General features: G+C 38.5%; 1 protein-coding gene across 3 annotated transcripts in view; it reads right to left on the reverse strand.

Moving 5' to 3' along the window:
* Positions 1 to 4,140, reverse strand: part of WWP1 (WW domain containing E3 ubiquitin protein ligase 1) — a 57,655-nt gene extending 53,515 nt beyond the window's left edge. For 2 of the 3 annotated variants that reach the window (XM_064649519.1, XM_064649501.1), the window contains exon 1: positions 3,233 to 3,371. The gene's annotated coding sequence lies outside the window, so the exon portion shown is untranslated. Of the gene's footprint in view, positions 1 to 3,232; positions 3,372 to 4,116 lie in introns of those variants that run through there. The other variant, XM_064649508.1, reaches the window with a different exon arrangement.
* Positions 4,141 to 21,059: the final 16,919 nt, after the last annotated feature.

Here is a 21,059-nt window from a genome sequence, read left to right on the forward strand (position 1 = left end):
CTTGAGCCATATTAAGTTCCTTCAAGAAAACAGAGGTGATACTACCAACTGTCCTTACCTATGGGCACTTTGTCACCACAGGAAAACGTCAGCAGATTATGATAAATCTGAACAAACACCTACACAGAGAAATGGGTTACTGATGCAATGACAACAAACTTTTAAAGAAGGACCCAGATGTAATCAGCTCCTACCCTCTGCATTTGGACACAGACCAAAGCTATATGAAGGAATGTCACTAAGCATCGCTTAGCTCAGAATTCAGAGGAAGAGTTCAGCAGTTCTGGTTTACAAGTTTCATAAGGACAGTAAAAATGACAAGAACTTGGTTAATACGACACTACCATGGAAACTGGGGAGCCTGCCCCAGTTGACACACTTTCATACAGGAAGGCACACTGGAACAGCTTTTCTGATTTTGAGTTGCTATGCAATTGCAGGTGAATGTTATCCTGTGCAGGAGCAATTACATGCAGTACTAACCCAACTTAAAAGACATGACTCTTTTATCAGTAGCTTTACTCCTTCTCTGCAGTCTTTATGAAAAAAGAGTAACTTACAAGAATCACTTAAGCACAGCTTGCAGCTAGGACTTATTTTTGTTTATTATTCCATCCATTACCTCACTACGCCTTCACACTTCATTATCTATAAATTCTAAAATGAACTTGGGGTTTTTTGGGGAGGGGGATTTAGGTTTTGGAGTTTTTATAAGTTAACAATGACTGTTTCCTGTAAGTGCATAAAAAGTAGTTATTTCCAATTAATAAACATGGCTTAGGCCATAATTTTTTGATTATGGCACCTTAGTTTTCAAATCTACTGTTTTAATGGCATAGGAATACTGAACATGAGTAAACTGAATGCAATACCAACTTCCTGTCACAGATCCTTACCTCTGATTCTTCTTTGTGTCCAAGACCCAGGAGAAATGTCTTTCCACACACATTGTTTTATGAGAAACAACAGAGAAGTGGGTAAAAATTCAAACTTATCAAAATTTCCAACTTCATATGGAAAGATAAGAAGGAAAAAAGAAAAGCAATAAAACTAGCAAACATATCACCTTCTTCCAAGGGTTCCACAGACTCAGGAAAAGGGGTTGGCTCTGAACTCAATCAGTATTCCTGTGATTTAAGAAGCACTTGAAGACAGGTGATTATTTAACTTTAGTGCCAACACTTAAATAAAAACATACTGGCTGACTTAAAATGTTTTTTTCATTGATGTTTAGTAACAAATGTAAACTATTCTTCCAAAAAAATAATCCAAATTCTTTTGGTAATGAAATGTCCCATGTTGAGAGATTAAATCAGTCCCAGGTATGTAAAACTACTCCTAAGTTTTCAAGTATAATAGTGAGTTTAAGGGAATTATTCTACAGTATCATTGGAGAAAGTCTACTGACAGTATTAAGTTGGTGAACCTAGAAGCACTTTAAAATACAGCTCAAAATACATATTGAAAAGGCAAAAAAGGGGTTCTAAACCCACAGTTTCACAAGCAACATCAACTGAAAGTATTTCTAGTTGCCCCATTTGAAAGCATCTTTATCAAGAGTCCAGGTAAATTGTGCTTCTGCAGCCCTAAGATTTTTTTCAGAATGATGAAAACCCCTGCAGATGTTTTCTCTATGCGAAATTTCTTTAATCTTTATTAGTATTAAAATCAACAAGAAACAATAATTCAGTTTATATCTTGACCAACACAGACTCACATAAGGCAGCATACAAAATTTAAAAAAAAATAAACAACCAGTCCAAGTTAGTAAAGCATTATCACAGACAATAATAATCAGTTTGTTTCTATATCACAAAGGGATTAAAACAGAACACCAGTTTGAGGGGGAGACTCATTACTATGAAGGCCATACTGTCTTTCACATGTATGATCCTATATAACCCAGCTACCTGCAGTGGGTGACTGCATCACCTAGTAAGTCAGTATTATAAGACTTGCATAACCTGAGTTTTTTTCAATGCACGATATCCTGATGACTTACTATATGACACAGGTGCCCTGTGAAAATACAACTGAAATATAAATACCTCTTTTTACTGTTTCACCCAAACATCAAAGAGCTCCCATTAAAATGATGAGGTGGTGTTAAGTCCTTTTCTTTCTTTGATATATAGTTTAAACATTTACAGATCTGGAAGCAGAGCTCCTAGTTAAACTAGGATGAGAACTGGTATCGTTCCAAAAATAAGACAACTACAAATAAAATCAAGTAAATAAACAGTTGGATTGAGTTGTAACATTTTGCAACGACGTAAACAAAGATAAATGACACAAACAGGTCTTTTGAGATCTTGAATTCACAGTCTGCTCAGCCAAACACACACCATGAGGGCCCCGAGAGACAAGCAGATACCTATAATGTGAGCGGTGCCCGAAACCACTTCGCGCCCCACCGTGCCCTCTGCCTCTGAGCCGAGGCACACTTTGGCACCGTGAGGAGTGACAGCAGTGCACTGGAGAGGGGAAACGGCTCTTCACCTCCTCCCTGCCCGGCTTCACCAAAGGAAGGTGAACTGAAACGTAACAATATCCTTCTCCTGTTTTCACCCGGCAGATAAGCAAGCGGGGGCCGGCCGTGGAACTGCCTCACTGACTCCCGGCCACTAAAGCCTCTCGCAATCCACTCAGCGTTGACACAGGTCAGGACTCAGTCCTCAGTCACCCTCGCAAAGGCCGTAGACAGGAATAAACAAGGTTATTCGCCTGACACCGGACACCGGCGACACTCTCCCTCTCTCTCCCCCCGCCCCACACCTCCACAGACTCAACATAGCCCCGACCCTCCCTCCCATCGCCAGGTGCGGGCCCAGAGGCCCTGAGCCCTGTCCAGACTCGAGCCAGGGTGGGAGACGGCAGGGAAACACAACAATCCTCCGGGCACCATATGGGGCATCGGGAGAGGAGAAGCAACAGCCGCCGCCCCCCGCCAGCAGAGCCCGAGGGGTGCGACGAGTTGCACTGCCGGAAAAGAGAGACCGAGACCTCAGAAGAGCTCCCTTCGCCATTTTAGCCCCCACGCCCATTCCCCTCCTCCCCGCCCCTCGGTGACAGGGGCAGCTCGCACCCGTCCAGCGCCCACCCCCCTGCCCCTGCCGCCCCCGCTCCCCCACGTCCGAACGGCGGCGAAGAGCGACGAGAGCGGCAGCCGCGTTTCTGCCGGGCCAGACCGCAAGCCGAACCGGCTGCGGCACAGCCGGTTTTGTTCTCTTACCGTGGCTCGCAGCCTCACAGCTGCTGCCGCCTCCTTCTCCTTCCTCCCACCTCTTTCTTCTTCTCCGTCGCCTCCTCGCCGCCGCGGCGGCTCCTCACCCCTCCGCGCCGCGCTCCGCCGCCGCCACCGCGCAGAATGATGCCATCTCACAGCGGCATCGGCGGCTCCTGCATAACAGCCCTCCTCCCGCCGCCGCCCCTCCTGGTGCTGCTCCTGCTTCTGCTGCTCCTGCTGCTGCTCCCGCCGCTCCTGCTGCTGCTCCCGCCGCTCCCGCCGGGCGCCCCCGACGGCCGAGCCAGCCTCGTGCGCGCGCCCCGGGCACGGGCAGCAGGAACTTCTGGAGCTGGAGCTGGAGCCGCCGCCGCCCGGGCGGGAGGGCCCAGTCGGCACCGAGCAGTGCGCAGCGGCGGTGGGAGGGAGGAGGCGAGCCTGAACCGAGGCTCTTCAAAGGGGACAGGGCTTATTCCTAGCGCCTGCCCCGGGCTGAACCAAGTCGGGCGCCGCGGCGGGGAGAAGAACGGAGAGCACGGAATCGACCTCGGGGGAGGCGGGGTCGGGCTGCAGCACCGGGGCGCCGGGCGCGGGGCAGAGCTGCTGGGGCAGGATAAGGAGGGTTCCCGGTAGTCGCTGCCCCCCGAGAAGGCTCCTCTGCGGCGGCGGCCACGAGAACCAGCCCACCCCGGTGCTGTGCGAGCGATAAAGGCGGGGGGTGTCTTCTCCACCCGCCTCCCGCCCTCCCTCCCCGGCCGCGCAGGCAGGGCGGGCTCCAGTGGGAGGCTCAGCCGTCGCCGTGACAGGAGCCACTGTCCGGCTGGCAGCGGGTTCCCTCCGGCTGGTCCCCGTCCTCCGCCGCCGGACCTCTTGTCCCTCCCTAAGTAACTTACCCTTTCCCGTTCTCGGGCGGGCGGATGTAGGCGGGGGAGAGGCAGCTCTCGCAGCCCTCGACGGTGGCGGAGAGGCCGCTCGGCTGCCCCGCTGCAGGGCGAGACACCGCCCGCCCCACGGCACCTCTGGCAGCCGAGCACGGGGACGGCTTTCCCTTACAGGAAGCTGAGGCATTCTCTGCGGATTTGCAAACCTAGAAGTACTTATATGCACAAACATGTGAGGCTGAAGCTGTGCCTTACACTGAAGATTAATGAACTTTGGCTTCGTACCGTACCACCGTACTGCTGTGTAGGCAGTGATAGCGTGAACTTTCGGGCATAAACAAGGCCTTTGAGTGGTTGTCACAGAAAGTCCAGCACCACTGTTAATTGAAAGGAACAAAAGCTTATAGTATGAGACCCTGGAGCAACTTCCAGCCAAGTCTGGTATTTTATTATGCGTCAAAAACAACATGGGGGCCAGCAATCTGATTTGGGCATGTAAATTCTTTCATGAAACAAAAGGAATGCTCTTATAAGTACTACTTTTGAACCTATTCATTCTTCGTAGAAAATATATAGGAAAACCACAAAGTTTGGAAAAGGAAGAAACATTATGTACAGTTCAACTTTTAAAAGTATCTTAGACTATTACAGAAGAAAAAAAATACTGGTCTTTTCTTGACTGGTAATACTAGTACAAGTGCCTGAAAACTGTGATGATTTAAGTTTTTACATGCAGCAAATATAACAGAATATGTGAACTCACAAAATCCAACATGAGAAGTAAAACTAGCTGTTTACGGTTAACAACCTAATTGATCCATCTGATTTACAGAATTCAGGAAATACTGTTTTCTGTACAACTAAAGCTTACATTTAAAGAAAATTAGAGTCCCTCTTTTGTTCAGAGATTGTCCAAAATTAGGTACTTGCTTACTGCATGGGACTACTTTTACAATCTTTTGGTAGCACTTTGAAAGTCTGCCACTAAGCTTCATCTCTCTTTCCTGCCTATTTGTTTTTCTGACGTAAAGCAGCCTAATTGAAATGGATGCAGCATTACATTCCCAGCCACAAAGGGTGGGTGAAGGTGTAAATGGCAATATTTCTATTTCTGGTCTTTGCATAAAATGTTAATTTCTCTACTGCTAGGCTTTGCTTGTTACTAATGTCAGTAATCTGATACTGATACTTCATGAAAAGTATCAGTATTATTTCTTAAAATATGTGTAAAATTTCCAAGTGCTTCTTTCTTGCCTTATGAAGTACAAAAGTGTGTAGTGACTTGAAACAATACTTTATACACAAGTTATGGTCTTCTCTGGTTGCCTCTTCCCTTTTTCAAAACAAATTTTTTCATACATTTGTCTCACTTGGGAGAACAGTGACATTCCAAGCGTTCTTCCCTCTTAAAAGATATTTGATACACTAATAAATGCAAAATGTCACAAGTTTGGTTTTAAATGACTTACAAAACCTCAAGATTTTTTTAATTTTTCCAACTTCTTTTAGAGCAGTAGGTAATGGAAACATAGAATCATAAAACGGGTTGGATTGAAAAGGACCTTCAAGTTCATCCAGTTCCAAACCCCCTCCATGGGCAGGGATGCCTTCCATTATACCAGGTTTTACTCAGAGCCCCATCCAACCTGGCATTGAGCACTTGCAGGGGTAGAGGCATCCACAACTTCTCTGGGCAACCTGTTCCAGTGACTCACAGTAAAGAATTTCTTCCTAATATCTAATATAAACCTACCTCCCTCTGGTTTAAAGCCATTCCCCCTTGTCCTATCACTATATGCCCTTGTAAAAAGTCCCTCTCTGGCTTTCTGGTAGGCCCCTTTAGGTACTGGAAGGTGCTATAAGCTGTCACCTTCTCTTTTCCAGGCTGAACAATCCCAACTCTCTCAGCCTGTCTTCATAGGAGAGGTGCTCCAGCCCTCTGATAGTATATAAATACATAATGGTTAAAGGTCATACCTTGAAAACTTGCTGAAAACATCTAAGTTATGCTTAAGAGTTATACTTGTACACTTGTATCTGGGAAAGTGCAAATACAGTTGTCTTCATTTTGCAGATAAACACCTTGTTTTGGTTTCGTCTGTGCTTTGGCCAGTAAAGATTACATATTTTATCATATAGTGCTGAAGGCTAGGAGGGATTAATGCAGGTTTGGTGTCCTCATTGCCTCAGAGCTTTGCTCTTTATAGGGTGAAATACAGAGGGTTTATTAACCTCTTGGTTACCCGTTTGGAGGGTTAACCTTGCAGAAGGTCTTATAAGCCCCGAACTTACCAAAACAAATCAATCACCATTGCAACTTTGCAAAAGGCTCTGCATGGAGATTTATTTTTTTTAATAAATATGAATACCTTCTATACACAATATTGCTGAGATAGTCACTTATGATACTATTGAAAGTTTTTAACGGCGTCTCCTTGTGTGTCTTTTTGATATTCCTTTTTTCTTTGCAAAGTAAGGAGAGTTTTGGAGAACTTGGATTCAGAACATATGTCTATAAAATAGACTGCAGAATACACTGAGTTTAGGTTTTGATAGATTTTTTTTCTGGCATGCTGGAACAATATACATTTGATAAGCATAGATTTTAGGACTGGCTATTGCAAAATCTAAATTTTAAAAGACTAGAGCATCCACTGACTGGACTTGTATCTTACCTTTTCAGTGATAGTTTCTGCTGTTGTAACTGCATGCAGAGGATTGGCAGTGAGAACTGCTGGCCTGAAAGTGGAAGGTCCAAGTCAATGGCAGTAGTTTTGCTCAAAATATACCTCTGGAGAACTCTTCTAGAACTTAATAGGGAGTGAACCAGTAAAACTGTGAATTAATGCCTTTATTAGCCCATAAAAATACTAACAATCATATCTACTTGTATTTCTGTTTTTCTTTGATTTTTCTAACATCTTAGAAAAACAAAAGTTTTAAAACTTCCATGGAAAAATGAAAGTGAAGTGTAATAATTCAACTTCCTTAACAGTAATGCAGTAGTAAAAGATGAGGCTGAAACCAAATCTTTCTGCCTTTAATAGATTCAAATACAAGCTGATTTCCCCTGAGCAGAGACAAGCAGAACTAATCTGAATATATGTGTGATTTCTGTTTGAAATGATCAGTTTTATATAACAAGTCTTAAATGCTTATTTAGCCCTAATGTTCCAAATGTTAAAAATTCAAAAAGCAGTATCTATGGAGAGTAGGGGGAAGATTTCCCTGGTAATTGTTGAGTTTTTACATTACTATTACAAAACTCATACAGAGTAATAAAATTTTTGGATAAGTTTCTTTGGACCATATTAAAAAAAAATACTATCTAAACCATCTGAACTGCGGTTTAAATAGTACCTAAATTGTACCTTCTAAAGCACAAGCCGCAAAACCCTGTAGATGTCGTCAGCCAAGTCTGCCAGTGGATGTAGTCGGTGTCCATAGACATGTGCAGTGGGCCCCTAATATCTTCACTGCAGCAAAAGAATTGCTGCTTAACTTAAGCCTAGTTTGTTTGGGGCCTGGGTAGTGCTAGTAGGTTAAGGGTGTATCCAGTACAGAAAAGTTCTGAAATCAATACCAAGTACAGAAGTTACAGAGAGGACAGAGCAGAGGGAAACATGGTAGCAGTGATCACCAGGTGTTACAGTAGAACTTGGGACCTAAAACACTTGTCTTCTGTGCCCTCCTAAACTCAAACCAATCTCTCTTTTCAAGTCAGACTGTGACCAATTAGTGCTGTCTGATTTGGGACCAGGATTATCCCTCCTATGCCAGTTCTGTGCAGCTTTACAAAGGCACACTGAAGTAGTGCAGCAGAGTAATGCCATACAACTCAGCAACTAGGGAGCATAACTAGAGCAGCTGGAAGTTTTAGTTTCTGGTCCTGCTTCCCAGCAGTGTTCAGATGTTTTAATCAACAGCTTTTCAATGCGCAATATTGGCTCCTGTTCCAGGACAATAAATACTCCCTATAACAACTGAATATCTGCACTGTTGGCATTTGGTCAGAGGCTTCTCATTTTTCTCTCTCAGATTCCATTATTATTATGTTCTGAATGCAGATTGAGTATAGTTATGTATATGTTTTATTTATGTGCATGTTTGTGTCTGTAAAATTATATGTGAAATATATATTGTCATTACCAAATATGGTAAGTAAGGGGCAAGGGTTTGTCCTTATGTTGTTATATGGGGGTTTTTTTGACATTGCACTTAAAGTAGAATCCTATCTTAGTAATTTTTTACTGTGTATAATTAAAAGTCACTAGTTTTACAATGGTTAAGGAACTTGGGTACTGCACTTTCCAATTATTTACTCCTATTTATTTATTTCCTCCTATCTGTCAGAGGTATGCATATGTTGCTTCTTATTTAAGGTATGAGATATGGATTTTACTATTATGTATGCAATATTTGGCACAATCATGTTCTAGTGTGTAATATAAGTTTTTTTGCATATGTAGTAGTATAAATAATACGTAAGAGTAATCACCTTGGGCACACTCACTTTAACTTGATGCCTCACAAAAAATTGGAGTCTGATTGCATTAAAATGAGTAGGTTTTTAAAGCAGTATTGTGGAGAAATTAAAATAGGACAAATTGCAAAGACTTGAGTCTAGTTAGTATAAATCAGTAAAATTGCTTGCCTCTGGTTTTAGACAATATTAGTTTCTTTATCTATAAATTTGAACTTATAATAAGAATCTTTTTTCTACACCTTTTTCCATGACCAAAAAGTGTTAATTCAAAAGTTTTAACTTTATAAAGCTTGAGTGACTTATTGAGGGGGTAAAAACCATTGATTTTCATTTACAGTTCCAAACAATGTATTTTTCTGTGTACAAATGTCTTCCAAAATGACTCTATGTTTTAAGAATACAGTTATTTCAATACCTTGACATTGTCATCTTTTCAAATCTGTTTTTCAGCATTGAAGCACAAGTGAATCAGCAATCAGTTTATTATGTTTTTCATGTAAGCCTAGAGGTCTGTGTGCCTAATCCTAGAAAAATATGAAAAAAAAAAATAGTCAAATTTTTGTTGTTTCTGCTGGGCTATCCCTTAGCAGCATGGTATGTAAGACTTATTTTGTTAGAAAGAAAAAAATTTATAAACCAGTACATCTCATCTCATACTTGAATGAGATGTATTACAATACATTTTGTTGTAATTTTCTTTAAGTCTCGTGCTGTAAGGTGTTCTCTAAAATCAGAAACCTCAGATTTTATGTCAACATAATGTATTTGAAAGACAGATAAACATATAGTTATCTTTTCATCAGGTACTGTTTTCACACTGCCAATAGCATGAAAAGTATTAATGTAAATTCACTTATCTTTTGAAATTGTATCACATAAATGTTGTGCCTCTGGTTGAAGTCTCTTGCTTTGTACTAGATTACTTTTCTGAAGCATGTGTGACCTTCTGGCTTGGAAGCAAGGCTGAGGTGGGGTGAGGTTGGGAGCAGATATTAAGCTGAGATGAATATAGAGAGAGGTAATGGAGAATGAGGGGCTCCAGTTCTATTGTATGAGGGTAAATGGTACGCCACAGAAGAGTGTGGGAGCATAGCAGCTCAGTTTGGGGCTGGAGAACGGAAGAGAAAAGGATAGTCTAGAAGCCACGAGATGGGGGGGCATTTAAATAAGAGAAGTGAAGGTGTTTGGTTTCTTCTGTTCATATTCCAGTAGCAATATTTTGTATTTTTTCTCATCAAAAAATGAGCAATGAGTTTTGGGAAAAAAAAGTGGAGTATGGCGAGTTATTTTATCCTCACTTCCCATGGAAGCAAGATGCATGTTTACCAAGTCTGTGCAATTACCCTTACATCTCCATAATAACTTTTTTGAGTTAAGCGGCCAACTTCGAACATGTCTTACAAATCTAATAAATTATTTTTCTTTGAGAAAATAGATGGCAGAGTATAGAAGAAAGCTTCTGTAAATGTCCTCTGGAAAGGCTACGGACAAAGAAAAAGCTACATCATTAAATTGCACACTGTTAACCACTGGAGAATGGGGAGCATGGAAAGAGTAAACAATAAACCAGCCAGCCCTTATAAATGCCTGCCATAAGAGAAGGCTTCAGTTGGAGTTTACATTCTTAGGCACCAAAGTCAATCAACCATGAATAACAAATCTTTAAGAGACCAAGCTTCATTAGTTCCAGTACTCACTGAGTGATGTGATTTAATTGCAGCACTACCTAAAACAATGCTATGCGGCCCATAGTCTGTGGGTAATTGATGGTCAATAAAATATCAAAAGGGAGCTCAAAAAGCAAGTCAAACCCAGACATTCCTGCACAGCCATATTCTTCTATACCTGTGAGCAAAATGGAAGAGGAGAATAAAAGTTAGGTTAAATTTTTTAACTTTATTTTTTTAGCCTCTAAAAGAATGCCATTGTGACTACTGTGACTACTTCAGCGCAGTATGCACAAGGTGGTCTCTCAGTTTGTTTTGCTTCCAGAAGTTAAGAGTTCCTTCAGTTGAAAAGGTTGAGAAATGTTGCAGTCTAGAGACCATAGCCAGAGAATCAAGGTTTTGGTTATTGTAAGAGACCATATGTCTTCTTCCTTTATTGCCCTTTTTAGGTAGTGTAACTGAAAATGATCAAGTAATTTCTGTTCATCCTTTGTCAGAGCACAGCCTAAGTGAACCGGAGTCATCCATCAGTTTGAGCTGCAAATTACTTTTGTCTTTTCTTGATCCATCTCTGAGCATTAATCGGTAAAACTAAGAAATTGAAATCTTCAGCTTGATATTTTCTGAGACTTAACCATATATTTATTCTTTTAACATTGTAGTGATTCTTAGAATGTTCATTCTTATTTAAGAGCTGAGAGCTCTCTCTTCCTTTAATATTGATCTCTCTTCCTTTAGTATAGGTCATGTGTTTATTGCATTTCTGAGCAGAACTGTCTCCATGACTTGAACCTCATCTTTTTCCTGACCTGCATCTCTGACCTTTCTTGGATTCCCACTTATAGCCCTTTTTTTTTTCACAAGTCCTAGAACTTCTTTTGTCTCTGAAAATCCCCTCTTCTTTTCCTCAACCAGACATAAGAATTAGATCATGGTAGTGTATGCATATCACTAAATAAAACAGACTTATAAATACATGTATGTGTTTTAACAACTTGGGAATGTCTTTTTTGGTCAAGTACTTACTGCATAGTACTGTTTGTTTCTTTATGAATAATTCCAATGTTTAATGTAGTTAAATACATTTCAATTTTAAGACAATACACATCCTTGGTAGAACATAGTAATCTTGGTGAATGGATCCTTCCATGACTATTTCAACTGTTAATAGGAATAGGTTAGAGAATGTTTAACCTTGTCATTTTTGATTTTCTTACTATTCTCTGTTTTAATGCAGCTATGACACATTGTCCCCAGATCGTTATTAAAATTTCACTAGCAATTTTTGCATGTTGTGCATTTTAAAATAAGATATAAAATTCATACTTATTTATATGTAATTTGCTATTTAAAATCTTGTTTTTAAAACCTCATTCTTCTTATTACTTCTACAGAAGTGTTTTAACCAATTAAATATTAATACAGAATAACATTTGCATGTTTACTGTAAAAATCAGTGTAGTGCTGCTCTTTAAAAGCATTTAAAAATGCATTACACTTTTTCTTCCATATTCTGCATATTCACTTTAATGTGTAAATTTTTTAGCATAGATGTGATGGAATGACAGAAGACATTTAAAATAGAGCTGGTTTTGTGCACTCTTGTCTTCTGCAGATGACATCTCTTGCTTTGGTGGGCCAGTTTGTGACATACTCACTAAAATATTGGCAATATCAGAAGTAATGCAATTAAGTCTAAGTCAATATTCCCTGCTATAGTCTCAGCTGTTTGAGATATAGTGGAGGGAAGTGAGGTTCTGCCGCAAGTGAAAGCCCATGGCTTTTAGTTTAAAAAACACAGGGTTTTCCACAGCTCTTTCTCTACATGATGTAAGATCTTGAAGAAGATGCTTAGTTATGAATTTTCAAGTGCAGAGATTCCTATATGCAAAGATATGTGGAAAAAGTATGTGAGAGGTATGCTCAGATAGATTAGTTGTGTTTTTAAAGGGTGAGTCCTATCTTGCACATCTCTGTGTATGAGCTGTAAGCATCTGCTTTGGCTCTCTACCAAGTACTGAGTGGATACAGAGCTGACGTGAGACGCTGTGCACAAAACTTCTCCTTTATGAATATGGCCTCAGGGGTGGTTCCTATTTTCAGAAAACAGTACTACCCTTCAGCTTTCTTATATTCATTGGATTGTAGGTAGGAGAAAAATGAAAGCAGAGTTGAAAGGAGAAAGGTGATGGAAGATATATTGTTTGGAATAACAGAAATCAGAAAATTAATATATTATTAAATATGTTGTTATTGTTATTATTATTTTTATCATCATTATCATTGTCATGATTATTCCTGCTAACAATTCTAACTATTCCTGAGAGAGAAACAATATATAGAACACAACAATTAAATATACACCAGAATAGTTATTTTTCAAGTGTGTTATATTTAGTCTCTAAAATTTAAAGACAAATACTGCTTTGGTATTCATGAAGGAATGATTAACCAGATGGAATAGTATTTGTATGGAATTTGTTAAATTTAAAAATAGTTTTACCTACAAAAACATAAAAATTTTGTAACCCCAAAAATATGACTCATTTTCATCCCTGTTAAGAAAAAAAATTACTAGGAAAAAAAGGTATATTGACTGATGTAGCTCTTTTCACACAGTTGATTACTCTATGTTAGCACAGTGTTAAAAAATTATTTTCCAGCAATATCAAGTGAAATGTCTTGATATTCACTTCTGGTAAAAATAATAACTTATTTGAAAATGCTGAAACATTCTAACTTGTTTTGAATATCTATAATAATATTAGGGTGTTGGTTAGCAAGACCAAGTTCCCTAATGATAAAAATGTTATTATGAACTAAAGTAAAAACTGCATAGGAGGAGAGAGTTAACCTGCATTTCTGAAAAATAAGTATTTTATTTTCTCCCCTCTTTCCCAAGATATATCACACTAACTTTGTTAAGGAACATGCTAGTCTTGCTATGTTGAGGAAAGCCACAGACCAATTTTGTTGGTTTGTCTTGGCATACAATTTTATTTTCTTATTTACTTTATGAAAGAAAATACAAAGAAAATTAGAAGTTAACAAAAGTGGAACTCAATGGAACAAGAGGGATAAAATATCTGTATAACAACAAAGTGAGAACTCATATGATTTTGGATACGATTTTATAGTCCCTTGAAGGTTCAAGATCAGTCATTAATTGAAAAGGAAATGGTAAGAAAAGCACAAGAAAATGTGTATATTTCTGCAGAAGTAATATCCCTTTAAGGCAGAGGTAATTCAGTGTTATTCTAAAATATTTAGCTCATAGCAAGCAAGTTATTGTTTGGGTTTTCTGCAAAGCTGTGGAAATCCGTTCGTTTTCTGTTACATTGGCTTCTTGCTAGCAATTGAATTAGATTTCTTTCCTAAAACATTATGTGTAAGAGTGATCCACATATTTAGCCTTTGCTGTTTCCAAGGTATTGCTTTTATTTTTTCAGCAGCTGTGCCCGCTGCACTGACAGTGGCCAAACAGCAAATACAAGACTTGGACAACAGTCCAAGATGTAGTAATTGCATTTTCAGTCAACCTGAATTACATTCTAATGGAGATGAGAAGACATTTTCTTTTAAAAAGCAAAATTTGAACATACAGGTCTAGTGTAAAAATTATTTTTTTTATATATATCAAGGGATTCCAATGTTTCGCTGTCATTTTTAATATGCTGAAATACCTGCAAATAAGTAATTGATAACAAAACTGAGCTGCAACCTATGTGCCTTTTTTTTTAATTGCAACAGACATAACTGACAAAGCTGGACAGGCTCCAATCAGAAGACTCAAGTCAAATGATCTTTGTGAAGCAGCCTAATTTTTTAATCATTAGATAGTGGAGTTGACTCTTTGTCCCATGATGGTCAGTTATTAAAATCTCTTCTGGTCTTTAGCATTGTCAGTATTTTGGTTATGAAAGGGCTGTTTTCCTGTGCAGCTGGGCCAGAAGGTCTGTGTGAGTTTAATACATTGTTCTTCTGCATGGTTTAATGCAAAACCTGCCACGTACAATTCTAAAATTGTTATTATTTTCATCTTATAACTAAAAAAAAAAACCAAAACACCAAATCAAAACAAACAAAAACCAAACCACCAACTTCTGAAAATCACTGTTAGGAGACTGTAGAACAAGTGGAACATGGATCAGGCAAAGTCACTGTGTAGGGAGTTTTTCCACTGAGTCATTCACATACTGAGGAAAAGAATTGACAGATCTGGCCAGTAAACTGACTGGTTATAGTTTCTTTCATGTATGTAATCCACTTGATGGCATGAAATATTGGCAATTTCATGAAAATTTTTATAAGGAATTATCAAGATATGCAGCAATAGTGTTGTTTTTGGTTTGTTGTTTATTTTTCTTTTTTAATTTTGCTTTTAATACAAAATTAGTTTATTCTCATTTTTTGTTTTCCTTCTCTGCTTTTTCCAGTGGACTCTTTCTATCACTAATGTAGTTCTCTTTGACAAGTTAGTATAGTTCCTGAGCATCTAGCTTTCAAAAGTCAGGGAGGCTTTCAAAAGCCAGAGAGGTTAGTTGTGTTTAAATACATCAATCATTATACCTTCCTTGAGTTACATACATTTCTAAGTTTACTTGTGCTCAATGCTCTCTTGAGACAGAAAGGGCATAAAATATTATAAATTTAATTTTTCCACTTACAGCTTGGAAGCAGGTAATTAATTAATTTCATATGACTTGCAGCCTGAAAGAAAGTGGGAACAAGTTATTGTATTAGTGTGGCAAAAAGCAAGTCCAACTGTGTTTGTTATTATTGATAATGATGATTCATATCTTTTTATGGGCCATAAATATCTGAATATCTTATATAGGGAGAAGGTTAACAGTCTTTGCTATTGTTTTAAGAAGACAAAAAGTCATTTAATTTTTGATTCACAACTTAAGTTTTGTCTTGACAGAAGGGTTTTTTTGCCAAAGAACAAGGATTTTTTCAGCTTAATGATAACTTTATTACTGTATTGCCTTCTTTCTGAGATAGGAGTCCTTCACTGTTGAGTATTTTCTTATACTAGGAATATAAGACCATGTCCTGACTGCAGGGCAGGAGTGCAACTATAACACACATTATGAATGTATATACATATACATGACCATTTCAAACTGTCAAAACTTGTATTAAGTTGGTGGATCCTATTTGTAACAGGGAACTGACAGATTATTTTTCTTAAATTTTGGTACTAGTTATGTTAGGATTCATAAATTACTGTTAGGATTCATAAAGTACTGTGTTACGGGTAGAAAAACCATTGAGCTGAGTGTGAGCATCATTTTTCTTAGCAAAGGGTAGACTGCACCCAAGCACATTTGGACAAAATATTACTTGGTCTGCACTATTCCTTATCTTGTAAAAATCATCCTATTGCAGCCACTACTAACTTTTTATAAGGTAGCAGATTCCTCCTGAAAAACAACATCTTTTTTTTCCTCAGACTCAGACACTTTACTTGAGATAGATTGTCTTCATCCAAAATTTCTATATAGTTAGAGAGTTTGGAACTGGTATCATAGAACTATTAGATCAGGTCATGTAATTTTTCAGGGTTATGACAGGTCTTGGTATTGGTCTATATATTTCTGAATTTCTAATTCTGTAGAGATGGACTGCCTAACTGTTTTTCTTTCAGTGGAATTAGATCATTGTCCCCATTCTGGAAGCTGTGTGACTTTGCCAGAAGATGTCAGTTATTTGTTCTTTCTGTAACTTCAAATACTATCTGAGTAATAATCTGACCTTGTTTATAAGCATCCTTTAGTAGGTGATGGAACTCTTTTGGGAGACTTAAATTTCTGAAAGATTTCACTTCTTTTTATTTCTGCTTATATTGTGTACTTCTTAAGTTCACAAACTGAAATGTTTTGAGAGAGTTTTTAATAATCATTCTCATTAATGTGCCTGGTGCTGTGCCCAAAACTAATCTTAATTGGTGCACTTCAGAAGATGTGTACTAATTGGAAAGAGTCCAGAGCAAACAAACAGATTTTGTCAGACATCTAGAAAATGTGATCTAGAAGGAGAGACTGAGTTTGTTTAGGTAGTTTAGCACAATGAAAGAGAAAACAGAGTCTGTTTAGGATAGTTATCTTTAATGATAGTTTGACTTACTCTTAGGGGAGTGAACTATGCATTATTGATAAGGTTAATTGGGAAATAAGTATTTTAAAAAGAAATTATGGAAATGGTGGGCTAAGACTTGAGAAATATGTGCTCAGTTCTTGTCTCTTGCCAAAGTGGCCTTGGGAAATCACTCTGTTCTTTGATCTGCCAGCACTAATGTGTTAATATTTTTCCACTCTGTTTTGTTTATAGGGCTTAAACCAATTAGTACTTTGGCACTGAAAACATAACTCTGTCATGCTTGGAGCTTTTGAATCTAAAATTGCTCCAAGCAAGCCTCGTTCAGCCTCTGACTCTTTGAAATGTCTAAATTCACCTGTGATTCGATTTCAAAATTTTCCAGTTGATTTGTGGGGTTTCTGCCTGTCTTTTGCCCAACATTGTCTCAGTCTGAACAAGTTAGTGACTAAGTCTTACTTAAACACAATTAGGAGCAGGAACTGGTGCAACTCCAAGTTGTTTCCTGTCATGCAGAGTCACTCTGTACATCTGCAAGAAGTCTAGAGACCTAAAATTCATAGGTTTCAGTGCTCACTTTCATCTGGTTTTTAGTGTCTCAGGCTTGCAAGTTCATGCCTTTAAATTGTGCTGGTTAGGACATTTCACTGAGCTTGGGTTTGTTCAGCAGCCAGCCAAAACTGTTTCAGCTCTTTCAATGTTGGCTATAGATAAATAAATGTTTCTGGCAGTAGAGAACAATCCCAAGATCTCTCTGCTGAGCGATTTAATTGATAAGTTAATGTAGTTGTTGGCATCTACACCTAGAAGCATCTTCCTGTTCCAGAATGGGATAGTCCTCTTATGCTCCTGAGTAGTATATCTGTGCTCTGAGCTTAGCATTTGCTGTTGATCAGCAATGTATGTCTCTTTGCTCAGCTAAGTGCAGGATTCATTTTGACTTGCTTAAGCTGTCCAGACAGTACACGTTAGTGATTTGGCACCCTATGAAGTGGCCATGTACCTGGCAGTCTCTAGCTCTTAGTTTGTGTGCTTTGATGGTGGGTGAAGGGTCTCGTTATCTTGATTAAGACCTATAGGCCTTGTAATACAAATTAAAACATACCTACATACCTACTTGCTTCACCCATTTTCTAAGTGAAATCAAAGAGTAGAACATATTTAAAAGCGTCTACATTCTAATTGCTATCACCTCATTCGAATACAGGTGAGTATTTTTTGGTAAATATACTTTGTCTGAAGCATTTCAGAGGCTCATTACTCATGTGGAACTGGATTATAACTTTTATTCACTAAGAGCTCAAAGCTAAGTAGAAGAAAAAATGTTGCAGTACTTTAAACCTGTTAGAAGGCAGAGAGCTGGATTGACTTTGTCCTCTATCATTTTACTCAGATGGTACACTCTCCCCATGTTATCAATCTCAACATTTGAACAAAAGCAGCAGCTGTCTAAAACTAACCTAACCGTGATTAAGTAAAGCTGATTAAGGTTGCATGTGCGTGGATCCTGTACCTTCTTGGTTGTTATTACTACTTTAAACTCCTGTTGCCACCCCTTCCAGAGTGTACAGCCATAGTTACAACTGCAGTAAACTCTTCAGCATTAGGGGTTTTCTTAAAAATACTTCAGGATATTAAACCATATCTGTGTATTTCACACCCAAAAATGAAGGGACTGTATTGTCCTGAGCTGCCATTAAAAAAAAAGTCTATTATTTCTCAAAAAATGGCAATTCACTGTCTGTACTGCCATAGAAACATAGTTTGCCAGATTATGTGTACTGTTTAAGTCTCATGTAGGAGCAAATAATGTCTGATACAATTCATTGGGTGATATTTAAGAGCAATATGGAACTTCCCATAGCAGTGATTTTCTTTTGGAATTGAAAGTCCTGTCTATCACTAAAGGCAGTTCTGAGATTAATCCTGTATGTAGTTTCTTAAGAAGTTAGCAGACATTTAAACATCCCACCCTGAAAATGCATATGCCACCTATAAAGTTGTTCCAGTGGAGATGGAATACAGCAACTTGCATCCTAGGCAATGCTTATAAGAAAGAACTTTCTAGTTCCTTGATGTCCTGATCACTATCCTGTTTTCCTGCTAGATCTCAAATCCAGTTGAGATTGTGATCTGGTTTTGTTGTTACTTCCAAGAAATGTGGCACTGCCCACTTCAAGAATAGGACTGGACATCTAGATGGAATGTTTGTTCGAGGTCTGGCCCAAACCTCTTGAAGCCTTGTGCAATGAAATATTTGATTTGCGGGACACTAGGATAGAATAGCATGTAGTGCACATGTGATTAGAATGAGTAGAACTGATTGGAAAGGCTGGCATTTTAATTCATGAGTTAATACTTTTGGCAAGGGTTTGTTTTAATGCAAGACTTGGCTTGTGTTTTGGTAAGGATAAAAACCTGAGGGATGAAACTACAAGCTTTATAGTTTGTCATGATTTAGTTGCAAGGACTGATCTAAAAACCATAAAAGAAAAAAGTTAGACAGCTATGATTACATTTAGAGTGACAGCCTTGGTGTCATGGTAGAGGTTGTAAATTGTTACTGCTGGTTTTAAGAGAAAAACATTAAAGCTCACACCTTTAAATGACAAACTCTTTGCATTGGAATGACAGAAATAAGACTTTGATATGAAAGTCATGACATGATTTTATGCAGTCACTTTTAGTAGCATGCTTTAAAAGCAGTTGCTTTCCCTGCTTTCAGTGGCTTTCCCTCTTTGGTTTCTGCATGTTTACCTTGAGCAAAACAAGGAAAGTTCATGCAGCTGGATCCCAATATATTAAATTTAATAGGTCTGTTTAATTAGTCAGATGGACAGACCTCTGAACCTGATCAGAAATGCTCTAACTGTAGATCTTGAAGACCAGAGAGGAAAGTGCTGGTAATAGTATTGGCAGAACTTCTCAGTTACTGTCTCCTGCCAATGAGAAGTCATCAACAGGAATTCATCTAAGTGTTCTAAGAAAATGTTATCTTTTTCAGTCAGCTGCTCAGTGTGTTGTGACCTGTGCTGGGCACAGTGACCATACTGGCTATCTACCTAGAACAATAGTTTTCTGAGCATCCTGGTGCTGCAGGACACTGTGCAGCAGCCTGCCACACTGGGCAGCTCTAGGACAAGTTCAGGTTTTTCATGTAAACCTTGCATGTACAGTTCTCACGAAGACAGTCATTTAGTCATCCCGGACATTCTAATCCTGCTTCAGCTGATTTCAGTAGGAGCATTGTAATTTTTTCCTACAAGAGCAGATTAGTGGACTATTACGTACAGTGGCTTTTGCTGTATGTATTTATCTGCTGTTGTTAAGTCCTTTGTTGTTTGTTTTTTGGGATTTTTTTTGGTGCCATAGAACGATTTCATAACATATTGTTTAGAGTAATTTGGAATTTGTTTGTGAGTTCCATAAGTCTATGAAAGTCATAATATTTGCTATAAATAAACTTCATCTGTTTTATTTTGGCTCCTTTGGCTTCTGCACATTTCTAACAGTGTTAGTACTCCCTCTTCATGTAACAGATGATAGATAAAACACTTTGGTTTTGTAACAGTTATGATGGTTCAATCCTGCTTTTTGCTAAAATACATATATACAAATATATATATATATATATGCGGGGGGAGATTTTTAAAAGCATAATTTCAGCCTTTTGAATTTTTAACATTTCCCTACTAAGGGAAGAACATATGTGGTCTCCTTTTTTTCTTGGTTAGTCCACATAAGGGGCAGCTTTTGTCCTCACGCTCTGCCATACTGAAGCTTGATTGGGATTTTTTCAGTTAATAGTCAGACATTATAAACAACACTGGTATAGGGCTCAAATGAATTTGACTGAAATATTGCTATAGGTATAAAGAATTTTTATGAGCTTACATCAGGCCTGTAATTATGTAAGCACTCTCATTTGCCTCTTGTGCTGTGTGGTATGAAGAAAATTACTTAAATCAATTTATTTGAAAATGCAAAAAGAGTTTACTCTGCTTTATTTGACTTTAATGAATTTATCACAAATCTTTCAAATTTTTTAGTTGTTCGTTACATTTTCACTCAGAAAAAAAAGATGTTGTGAAGCAAGAATTTTTAATTTGTTCTAGACTGATTTAGCCACTGGTCTCTCTCAATTTCCAGCTGGTGCATGACTCATTAGAAAATTTTGTAGTTGATGCACCTGTGTGTGTATGTGTGTGGGTAAATGTATATACATATAATAAAAGACAAGTTTAAGAGTGCAATACAACACAAAGGAAAAAGAGTTTATACACTTTCAATATAATATTATTTAGATAAGAATGTTTAGTTTTTCTAGATTGGAAAACAAGAAAATATGGCCGTTATCTTATCAAGGACCTTGCAACTTCTACTTGTTCCTTTTCAAAGTCAGTCTGAGTTGCACGTTATGAATAACACATTATAAATAGCAAGTTAGAATACGTAATGACCTTTCATAGAATACATTTTTGTTAAGTAATGCTTAAAAACATTGTTGAGTTCCCTGTGTCTGCATGACACAACTCAGTGCGGGTTTCGTTGGCTGTCCTGAAGGTGACAGAGATGAATATGTAGCAACTTGGGCTGTGTGAAAAGGGGCACGTATGACAAAGTTGTCATAGAATCACAGAGTGGGTATGGTTGGAAGGACTGCAGTGGATCACGTGGTCCAACCTCCCTGCTCAAGCAGGGTC

Source organism: Pseudopipra pipra, chromosome 1, assembly GCF_036250125.1.
Source record: "Pseudopipra pipra isolate bDixPip1 chromosome 1, bDixPip1.hap1, whole genome shotgun sequence".
NCBI classification, from domain to species: Eukaryota; Metazoa; Chordata; class Aves; order Passeriformes; family Pipridae; genus Pseudopipra; species Pseudopipra pipra.